At 38.1% G+C, this 11,894-nt stretch overlaps 1 protein-coding gene across 4 annotated transcripts in view; it reads right to left on the minus strand.

Annotated features, from left to right (window-relative positions):
* Window positions 1-11,894, minus strand: part of st18 (ST18 C2H2C-type zinc finger transcription factor) — a 141,000-nt gene that overhangs the window by 119,760 nt on the left and 9,346 nt on the right. For all 4 annotated transcript variants that reach the window (XM_062022526.1, XM_062022525.1, XM_062022523.1 and 1 more), the window contains exon 2: window positions 6,531-6,572. The gene's annotated coding sequence lies outside the window, so the exon portion shown is untranslated. The remainder of the gene's footprint in view (window positions 1-6,530; window positions 6,573-11,894) is intronic.

The raw sequence follows: 11,894 nt of genomic DNA on the forward strand, positions 1-11,894 counted from the left end.
ATAGCTTCCACTCCCCACTAGTCCTTCACTTGCACTTTACTCATCCACAAATCTTTCATCCTCGCTCAAATTAATGGGGAAATTGTCGCTTTCTCAATCCGAATCTCTCTCACTTCATGCGGCCATCATTGTAAACAATAGGGAACTTTGCGTATATGTTCAACTGACTACGTCACGCTACTTCCGGTAGGGGCAAGCCTTTTTTTTATCGGATACCAAAAGTTGCAATCTTTATCGTCGTTGTTCTATACTAAATCCTTTCAGCAAAAATATGGCAATATCGCGAAATGATCAAGTATGACACATAGAATAGATCTGCTATCCCCGTTTAAATAAAAAAAATTCATTTCAGTAGGCCTTTAAATACCGTAATTTCCGGACTATAAGCCACTACTTTTTCCCCTCGTTCTGGTCCCTGCGGCTTATACAACGGTGCGGCTTATTTATGGCCTGTTCTTCTCCGACGCCGACGAAGAGGATTTCGGTGGTTTTAGTACGCAGGAGGAAGACGATGACACAATGATTAAAGACTGACTTTTCATATACCGGTAGGCTGGTTATTTTGATAACGTACAGGCGAGCACTTTGTATTACTTTGCACCGTTGTATTATTTGTACTCTGCACGAATGCTGTTCGCCATGTCAAAGATGTGAAAGTTTGATTGAATGATTGAAAGATTTATTGTTAATAAATGGGACGCTTTGCGTTCCCAAACAGTCATCTCTGTCCCGACAATCCCCTCCGTGGTAGCAGGAACCCTTATATACTACGGTAATTACACATCAAAACCCTGCGGCTTATAGTCGGGTGCGGCTTATATATGGAGCAATCTGTATTTTCCCCTAAATTTAGCTGGCGCGGCTTATAGTCAGGTGCGGCTTATAGTCCGGAAATTACGGTACACTCAATTTAGCATACTTTATCAGAGATTGTTTTTGTTTAGTTTGGATCTTTATTGATTATTTATTACCAGATTTTAGGCTTTTTTTAACTTGTGTAATATATAGTGATGCACTTGTGTAAATGTCCAATGTCACTGTTATGTGCATTTAAAAGAAGAAAGAAGAAAGGTCCTCTGGAAAAATCCTTGTTTATTTAAACTATTTTCTCAATAAGAATCATTGAGGCTATAATTTTCGGTTACTCGATTAAACAAACAAAAGAATCGATAGATTACTCGATTACTCAAATAATCGATAGCTGCAGCCATAAAAGTAATAGACCACAAACAAACGTCTACTGCAGTAGACGCTGGTTGTAGACGCTGTATGTAGACTCAAATGGAATTTAGGCATTGAAGTGTCGTGTCACAGAGAGAAACACTACCTTGTTTCACAATGGCTGAAATGACAAAGAACCTTACAGTTTTTGAGTTTTTTGTAAGATCAGAAGAGTGTTTTCAGCCTCAGAGTGGAAAAGGGTTGCACAAATCTAGCATTGCAACCGGTCTAAAAATAAAACCTGGCAAAGTTATTCTGATCCCTTATTGGTCCCATAGTTTGATTACACATTTAGCATTTGCATTCCCCTCCGCGTAAACATTTCATTCTTCCCCTTCCTGCAGCACAATGAGACTTGAGTGACTTTGGCAGCAGATTTTTGGATCGCTGCTCCCGAATCCACCAGTGTATGTTATCAGCAGGTAAACAAGCTTTCCAACAAAGCCATAATGGTGCGGCAAGCGGCATAAAGAGGCTCATCTCAAAAAGCTATACAAGCCATCAAAGCCGATGTCATTTTGCTCGACACCGCACTGCAGCTGCAAAATGCGCGCCTGTTCAGAAAAGAAGAGTTGAAATCGTCCGCCTATTTCGGGCCACTTCACAACTATTTGTATTGATTATTGACTTGTCAGGGTAAGCCGGCAGATTACAAAAATAAGACAAGGCGCCTTAATGTTTGCTTTGTTTGGCGGCGGGGAATCAAAAAACCGTGTCGCGCGTTACATTAATGCGATTTGCACAAGCAGCTATTTGAATAATTATTTCCCCAGTTTCGGCTATATTTGGAGGGATTACCCCTCGCTATTGATCTTAATATGAAAATAATTTAACAGCTACACTTTTTCGCTCCCCAGATGGAATCTTGTTACCAAACTTTCCACACATTTTTGCCTTTTGGGTACGGCTCACAAGCAAACCTACGCATTCCCACCACCCCCATTCGCCTGAAAAGCTCTCCTTTCACGCTGCTAATTGGCCATAAAACTGTGCCATCAGATGGTGACAATTTCCAATACGAAACCGATAAATGTGTTGGAATTTTAAATGTATGCCGATGTGTGTTACTAATAGAGATTATGCTCGTCACGTGGGAAGAGGTAAAAAAATAAAAATAAAGGAAGAAAATGTGCTCTCCATATTTCGCCGACATTTCATCACACATATAATCTGGCCCTGTCTAAGATTTCCTACTCAACCTGTAGTCGAGGCAGTAAGCGGGACAATAGCGGATGGGATTATGAAGCATGTCTGTTAAAGCATGTCTGTTTGATCATCATTGTGTTTAGGTGAAGTTCTCCACTTGACAGCAGATATATAACCTAATCTCTTCCCCTCACTTTTTTTTCTTAGGCATGAATAGGGGCGGAAATGTGACGGCATTAAGTCGATTTCCTCCTTGCTTTGCACTTTCAGCCTTAATTCCCCTTGGCTCTTCTTCAACGCTCCATTTAGATCCCACCAATATAAAAATGTTACGTGAAGCCTTTCCCTATTTATTTTCATTTATCTGTCATTTGAAGTTCATGCATATATTTGCCTGAGCAAACAATGCATGTTTATTTACAGCCGCATCTATCTTAGCAGAGTGTCAAAGATATTGAGGGGAATCAAATAAAAAAAAACTTGTGTATTATCTGCAAAAGGCGGATGATGCCAGCGACAAAAGGGCAAGATTTGAGACTCTGTGACATTCTTTGTGAATCATCTCTGACATCGTCTTGATATTCCACATTTACTCATCTAAACCTTCATTGAGCGTCTCCAGTCTGTGTTGACATGCGGAGAAAAGGCATTGTGATGTTTCTTTGGATTGCAGTCGAGGCCATTTAAAGCTGTATTCACATACAGTACCTGCCCTTAAATAATTATTTGTAAGGGAGGGTAATAATTTGCCTTTTAAAAGAATATAAAGGGGCATAAACGCAAAACATTTGGTGGACTAGAATTTGGGTGCCAACTACCAGAAAAATAAATAACTTAACCTCTATTCTTGTGGTTAACTTTTTTTTTTAAATTTATCGTTTGTGTGAAACATTATTTTATTCCATTTGACTCTGACCTGAATTTATTAAATGCATGGTTTGAAGTAGTGTTGTCCCGATACCAATATTTTGGTACCAAAATGTACTTTTTGATAATTTTCTAAACAAAGGGGACCACAAAAAATTGCATTATTGGCTTTATTTTAACAACAAATCTTACGGTACATTAAACCTGTGTGTTGTCAAAATTATTAGGGACAAGTGGTAGAAAATGAATTATTAATTTACTTGTTCATTTACTGTTAATATCTGCTTACTTTCTCTTTTAACATGTTCTATCTAAACTTCTGTTAAAATGTAATAATTACTTATTCTTCTGTTGTTTGGATACTTTACATTAGTCTTGAATGATACCAAGTCGTTACAGGATCATACATTGGTCATATTCAATGTCGTCATGTGTCCAGGGACGTATTTCCTGAGTTTATAAACATAATACGAATTTAAAAAAAACAAAAAAAGATTTTGTGAAATTAAAAAATATAAATGTAATCATAGTAGTATCGACTAGATATGCTCCTGTACTTGGTGTCATTACAGAGGATGTCAAGTGTAGATCCACCCATGGCGTTTGTTTACATTGTGACGTTGGTGAGCTACGGTGTGTAGTGAAGCATGTTTAGCTATTCCTCGTCCTGCTGGGATGATACTTGTAAGAAACGTACTTTATTTGTCGCCATGGAGGCGAGGATTAGTGATTTAGAAGTAGCTAAAACACTGCCGACTGCGGCTGGACTTTAGCCGCTAGCTAACTAGCCATGTCTTAAAGCACCTCTTCCTGAGGGTGTTTCAATGCTATAGCTTCACTTTTATCTTTAGTTTTTAAGTCCAAAATGCATCCATTATCCCTTTTCTGTCTACACACTGTGTCTGCTTGTAAGTACTCTGTGATTGTGCATTGCCGAACATGCTCCTCTGCTCGTAAACCAGCAATGTCATGACGTGACGACGTGACGACGTGACGACGTGATGACGTGCCGACGTGCCTGTTAAAAAAGGGGGGCGGTATAGTACCGAATATGATTAATTAGTATCGCGGTACTATACTGGTACTGGTATACCATACAACCATAGTTTGAAGTAATGTAAATAAACGGGAAACAAATTGCTCAATAATAATTTACTTTTTTGCAAAATAACAAAATTAAGTACCAGTACCGTATTTTCCGGTAAATAAACCGCACCTAGGGCTGCAACTAACAACTCATTTGATAATCGATTAATCTGTCGATTATTACTTCAATGAATCCATTAATAATCGGATAAAAGAGACAAACTACATTTCTATCCTTTCCAGTATTTTATTGGAAAAAAAACAGCATACTGGCACCATGTTCTTTCAACTTGCCAAATAAAACAAGGAAAATGTTACAAAAATGTTTTTTTATAAAGTGCACCATTGTCATGCACAATAGCAATAATTTTGTTTGGGGGAATTTCAAACCTGGCTACTACCTATTCCAAACATTCTGCAATGTTGGATGCTGAATGTCTTTCCTCTAGTGGCATGGTCGTAAGGCAGAGTGACTTCATGTTCCATTCGTCTCCAATGTAATGGCATGTATTGCCAAGGTAGGCTTCCGTGGCTACACTTATCCACACATCAGCAGTGAGAGCAATTTTGCTCTGGGTGGCTTTTATGTCAGTCTACACTGCTTGGAATGTCTGCTCGTACTTCCTCTCCATCACTTTGGTAAAATGGGTCCTCAAGGGAAGAGTGTACCAGGGTTGAGGACGTGAATCATTTGTCTAAAAACTTCATCCTCCACCATTGATAGTGGCCTCATGTCAGTTAGCAACATATTCAGGATAGCATCGGTCAATGCAGCCGCTTGCTGTGGTGTGCAGACCCTCCTTTGTACCAAGTCCCTAATGCTGGCATGTTTCTTTCTGAAATGAGAGAAACCATATAATGAACATGTAACTCAATACATACATAGTTGATTTAATTAATAATTTCTGACACAAAAGGCAAATACGCCACCACATTAAAAAAAAAACTAAATTAAATCAATGGACATTGGGGATGCAGCATACACCAATAATAACACAGAAATGTAACTCATCGGATCAGAACTGAATAAGATATTGTACACGTTTCTGTTGTGAATAATAAAGGATTAGTTTTAGGCTGCCTCTGAATAATAGCATGAAATATTCCAGCACCTTCATAACGTTTAGTTAAACTAAAGCGTCTCTCAAATCTAAATATATTTATATAGCTTTATCGGGCCCGGCTACATTGATCCATTAAGAAACGAACCTGAGATATTTCTGTCCGTTACGTTTATTTCGAAATTGGTAACCGTGCGTTTTCTCTCTCCAAACGGAGTCAAATGTGCCGGAGACACATTATCAGCCCCGCGTTGCAACAAAGGCATAACGTCAACGTTACTCACAAAAAAGCTGAACTCATGAATGCCTGTTGCCACTCAAAACAACACAGAAAATGCACTCTCCAAGAAGTTCCTAACACTCTGAAAGTTAATAAACAACAGTTGCTGATTCGCTTCCTTAAACAAAATCACCTCGTTAACAAAATATTAAAAACACACAAAGACGGACACAACGGATCAATGTACCCGGACTATGGACTTAAAAAGTTACATACCGTGAGTTCTTCCCTTCATCCATGGCTCCAACATGTTTCCTCTTAAGGTGCTCCTGCAGCAATGTTGTACTTCCGTGTCATTTTGCAGGAAATGGTCTTCTTTGAAGTATTTAAAGTAAAGTGTTCCCACACGTTTGAGGATTTAGGTCGTACACTTTTCTCCATTGAAGAAATAACCTCAAGATGTTTCTCTGCTGAACTATCCGTACTGTTTTCCTCCGCCATTTTTCGAATGTTTCCAGGCAAAGGAGACGGCGTCGTCACGTGAGCTGCACATGACACATCATTGGCTGGCTTACTGCCACCTCATGAGACGTAGCCACAGCACCGCCCTGGCGCTGGTTAGTACTGTTTTTGTACTTATTCTTATTATTGTTTCTCAGCTGTTTGTAAATGTTGCAGTTTATAAATAAAGGTTTATAAAATTAAAAAAAAAATAAATAAAAAAGGTAGCCTCAGCGCATGCGCATAGCATAGTTCCAACGAATCGATGACTAAATTAATCGCCAACTATTTTTATAATCGATTAGTTGTTGCAGCCCTAACCGCACCACTACATTTTAGGAAAAAAAGTTTTCATATTTTAGCCACAGATACATGTTTTGAAATGAGTTATTTACACAGAAAGATTTTGTAATTGTTTATTTACATACCTTAATTGCCTGGAAACTGCCTGCAACACGGCAGTAAAACGGCTGCGAAACAAAACAGAAATCATGTTTAAATATGTCAATATTTCTATGCTTGCATAGTGAAAGTTATGTATTCATATCAGGTGAAATATTTCATACACATCTGCTAATGCTAAACAGCAATAATTTAGCACACTTGCACTTTAGCACTTCTCCATCTGCTTTAAGTACTTTAACTACTATGGTGACTTTATCATTGATCTGTCCTGAGCTGAGGTCATGCAGCAACCTACTGTTTTATATGGGTGTCGCATTTTATTCTATTTTTATTACTACATCTGAGTCTATGTATTTGATTATATCGTTAATGTCTGATGTTGGTGCTGCCTTACTTTTCTGTTTTCTATGGACGTTGTGTATGCCATCACCCTGCCTGGGACTACAGATGGAAATTAGCCATTGTATTGTTATTAATCAATGTGCATTGTCCCAAGTATCAGTGAGCAAGTCAGTAAACACTCAATAAATACACGTTTTGGTGAATGTACTGAGGAATTTGTAAAACTGACACAATACATAAATAATGCCATTTTAACAATAATACTAACACAGACACTTGTAAGTGTGTTAATATATTTGCTAATGTTAACAGTGCTAGATTGATTACATTACGAGCACGTACAAACATGCAATTAAACACTACTATCAAACATGTGACGGTTTAATAAGTATGAATTGTTTTAGTTACATTGTAAGACTTACAAACGTTGCTTAGAGTGACAAATGAAGAAACCCTACGAGTAGAACCGCTATGGACGACTAGTTGAGTGAATTGCACTTACACTTCCGCTTCACGGCACAAAACAGAAGGGAATACTGTAGACCAGGGGTGGGCAATTAATTTTCACCGGGGGCCGCATAAGCAACCCGAGCACTGCTGGAGGGCCACATGACAATATTTCAATTAAATTTTGCTCAATATTATTTTTGATATACCGTAACATAAATAATAATGATGATAATAATAATAATAATTAATAATAATAATAATAATTTAATTTAACCTAACTTAACTTTATACAAAAGCAGATTGCTTTTGATGGTCACTTTATCCTGCATTATCCAACATTTTTCCCCATCAGATTTGGACAACCATCTGTTGTTAAAAATAGTTTTTAATCATATTTATTTTATATTGTTTTTTATATTGGTTTTATATGTAATTGTTTTTTCTTTTTATTCAGTCATTGGTGGAGCTAAGGATAATATTTGAATATTGTTTGTAATATTGTTGTGCAGCACTTTGGAAACATTTTGTTGTTTAAATGTGCTATATAAATAAAGTGGATTGGATTGTCACACCTGCCAGCTTGTCCCAACACGCATTTACCTCTGTGAACAAGTCATTACCTGTGGTTGTCTCTTTAATTGACTGCATCAGAGCTCTCATCCAAAGTTAGCGAAAAACAGTCCATGTCTCCGGGCATTATCAGCGCAACAAAGTCCAATAAGCACTCCTTAATAAACTCTCCGTCAGAAAACGCCTTACTTTTTCTGGCGCTTTTGTGAGAAATGACGAAACTTGTCCTGACGGCTGCATCTCTGGGGGTGTGAAATATGGCACAAAGTCCTTGTTGGGTTTGCAGTTTTACCATCAACGCATCAGCCTCCCTTGCGCGCGCTTAATCAGACACATTCCGGTATTTTCCCTCGTGTTTCTTCGTGTAGTGGCGATTAAAATGATATTCAAACACAGCAACCTGTGTACCACACATTAAGCACACGGCTTTACCATTAATTTATGTAAAGAAATACTTGGCAGTCCATGTCTTGTTGGAAACACGCCATTCCTCATCAACTTTTCTTTTTTTAGCGTCTCATCACTTGTCTCTATGCACCTTCACTCACAGGTTCCCCCCGGACATACGGCATAAATAACACATTTCAAAATAAAAGCAGCACAGTTGTATTGCGCGCACGACATAGATGTTTTTTAAACTTTATTTTGTAATTTGTAATTGCGCCGTTCAATTCACTCACAATCGCACACGCGCATACGTCCACACGGAAGTAATACAAATAACGCTTTTCAAAACAAAAGCAGCACCGTTGTATTGCACACTCGACATAGATACTTTTTGAAATTTATTTTGTAATTTATGATTGGCCTCACGCGGGCCGGACAGGGATGCGCAAAGGGCCGGATGCGGCCCGCGGGCCGTACAATGCCCAGGTCTGCTGTAGACGTCCAATCTTTTCAGTGTTTTTGTCTGTGTTTTCCATCTATCCAACTATTTATCCATTTTCTACGTCTTGTCCCTCTCAGGGTCGAGGGGGGCTGCAGCCTATCACAGCTGCACTTGGGCAGGAGGCAGGGTACACCCTGGACAAGTCGCCATCTCATCACAGGGCCAACACAGATAGACAGACAACATTCACACTCACATTCACACACTAGGGTCAATTTAGTGTTGCCAATCAACCTATCCCCAGGTGCATGTCTTTGGAAGTGGGAAGAAGCCGTAGTACCCAGAGAGAACCCACGCAGTCACGGGGAGAACAGGCAAACTCTTTAATGAAAACTATTTGTTGATTGCAAAACATTATGACCGTTTTATAAGTTAAAGTTAAGTTAAAGTACCAATGATTGTCACACACACACTAGGTGTGGTGAAATTGGTCCTCTGCATTTGACCCATCCCCTTGATCACCCCCTGGGAGGTGAGGGGAGCAGTGGGCAGCAGCGGTGCCGCGCCCGGGAATCATTTTTGGTGATTTAACCCCCAATTCCAACCCTTGATGCTGAGTGCCAAGCAGGGAGGGTAATGGGTCCCTTTTTTTTTTATAGCCGCAGCGTTCAATGCATAGGAAAAAAGTAGCGGCTTATAGTTTGGAAAATACGGTAACTGTCTGTTGGCTTTTTTTCCGCTATGGTTTGCCACAGTGAACAATCGCATAAATATGTTTGCGTAATGTTTATGATGATTACCCATTTTGATGTAACCATAGTTGGGGACCAAACCTTAAACCACAAAAGGCAGAAGCGTGAACTGCAAGGCTATTCAATAGAGATGTGACATTTGTGAACCAGTCAAGTCTTTTGGACGTCTCTTTTCAATATATGACGAAAACTGATTTGTAGTTGCGAGCCATTTTCACATGCAAATTGCCCACTATGCCTTCATTTTTGCGCTGCCTAACTGGACTCGAGCCACAATGACAAAATAAAAATAAAAAATAATACTTATTTAAAGGAAACATAGCAAGATTTGGATATACAGTATTTATACTTTACAATAGGGTTAGGGCAATTTTGCATTCACATTTATATTGCGTCCTAATTTTTAATATAGTATTATTTATATCATTTAATAAACATTGTAGGGATGCAACGACAAACGGTAATGATAACCGCTGTAAAACTTTCAACGGTTAGTATTAACCGTTTTGAATCAAAATTTGGGAAAAACTTTGATTGATAACTACACTTTGATAAATTCATGCTCGCTAGTTTTAATACTAACATGAAAACAGGAGCCATTAATGTCTTTCCCCATGAAGAAACAACACACCCCAATCAGACACATTGCTGTCTGAGCAACTAAGCTATTCAATTGTACACATTGAACCTACAAGATGTGCTCTCTTAGCATGAGTGAACGAGGATTGCAAGACTGAGATGTTTACGGTGTGTTCAAAGACCGCTGAGCAGAGTAAGACCTGCCAAAAATGATAAATAATAGATTGTATTTGTTACACAAATTTGTTTATTTAAATCAATCGTAAAGAGCTACAGTCCAAACCAGTATTTAAAATAATAAAAGCGTAGCCATTAAAACAGATAAATCTTTGAGGAATAACAAACACAAACCATGCAAAATATTGTTTTCAAACAGTGTGTCTATTTTGGTTATATAAAACAATTACTTTGTTAAAAGATTTCAGTGTACTTTTTGATCACATTCAACAATACTGCGATATTAAAGATAAGCGTGACAAATCTGGTCACGATAACCGTGATACGAAATAATCTGATCGTTACATCATTAACACATTGTATTCATTTATTATTTGTAGGATATATTTGTTGTGTATTGTCAAACTGCTGTTAGTGGGAACATTTTACAGTCAAGTGGTTTTGCACTGAAGTGATCTGAAGCCTGTGTAGTTTTTATTGTGCCACAATTTTTTTAGGTGAGGAAAAATTCAAAGTTGTAATCTCACTGTTAAAGTATTGATATAAGGTACCACCTTTGGAATGTTTACAAGGAAAACAAATACAATCAATGTCTTACAGGATTTCTCAAAAATAGAGTATATATTGTTACAGGTTTGAATTGTTAGAATCCAAATTATATCTAATAACAGCTACCAGTAATTGTTTCCTTGGGGGGAAAAAGAGTAACTACAACAAAAGAAGAAGTGAGTCAGTCTTTGGAATGACTCCTTAAAAAGCAACGGTTCCTCGAGATCCGGCTCCCTTCAAAGAAACATAAATTCCATCCTTACTATTTAACGGGGGCCAAATTTAAAACTTTGGACCAAATTAAATATAGTAAAAACACCCAAGTGCTCCTGTTGTATAGAGGAGCTTGAACAAGCGTAAACAAAGTGGCAGAACCCAGTGTTGACACTTTAACCGCCTCAAGGCTAGCATCCACTGTGGTGGACACTTGTATTTTGCATAAACGGGCTATTTTTTCTGAAATGTTTAACTCTGGCACAAGAAAAGACCAAAAACTAAATGTCCACTACAGAGAATGTTGGTTCTCAAAATAAGAGTAATAGTCAAGAGCCCTATAGGGGCCCTACAGTCTTTCGCTTTCTGGAAATGTAGCCCCCATAATTGAGTTGAATAGCCCTGGTGTTAGACATTTAACATATGACTTGGTGAATTCTGCTGTTTTATTCTATCATTGCGACAGAGCATGAAGGGGCTGGGAATTAGATTCTTGTCAAAAAAATGTTTTATAAAGCCCCCAGTTATTCATTAATTCACTAGATATTTTATTCTAACGGAAATGCAGGACGTGAGTCGCTTTTAGGCTAAATACGGGACAATTATGTCTTAAAGAGACAACTGGCAAGTGTACTAGAATCAAGTGAAAAAGTGTAAATTAGAGCGGTCAAAAATAACGGGTTAACTCATTCGATTATAACAAAAAGCTTTTTTGATTGATTGAAACTTTTATTAGTAGATTGCACAGTACAGTACATATTCCGTACAATTGACCACTAAATGGCAACACCCGAATAGGTTTTTCAAGTTGTTTAAGTCGGGGTCCACGTTAATCAATTCATGGTAAAGCCTTACATTAATCATGAATAAACGCAGATTAATCACACAATTTATTTTGAGAGCACATGGTCCTTTACCTTAACAGT

This window comes from Entelurus aequoreus, linkage group LG16, assembly GCF_033978785.1.
Source record: "Entelurus aequoreus isolate RoL-2023_Sb linkage group LG16, RoL_Eaeq_v1.1, whole genome shotgun sequence".
NCBI lineage: Eukaryota > Metazoa > Chordata > Actinopteri > Syngnathiformes > Syngnathidae > Entelurus > Entelurus aequoreus.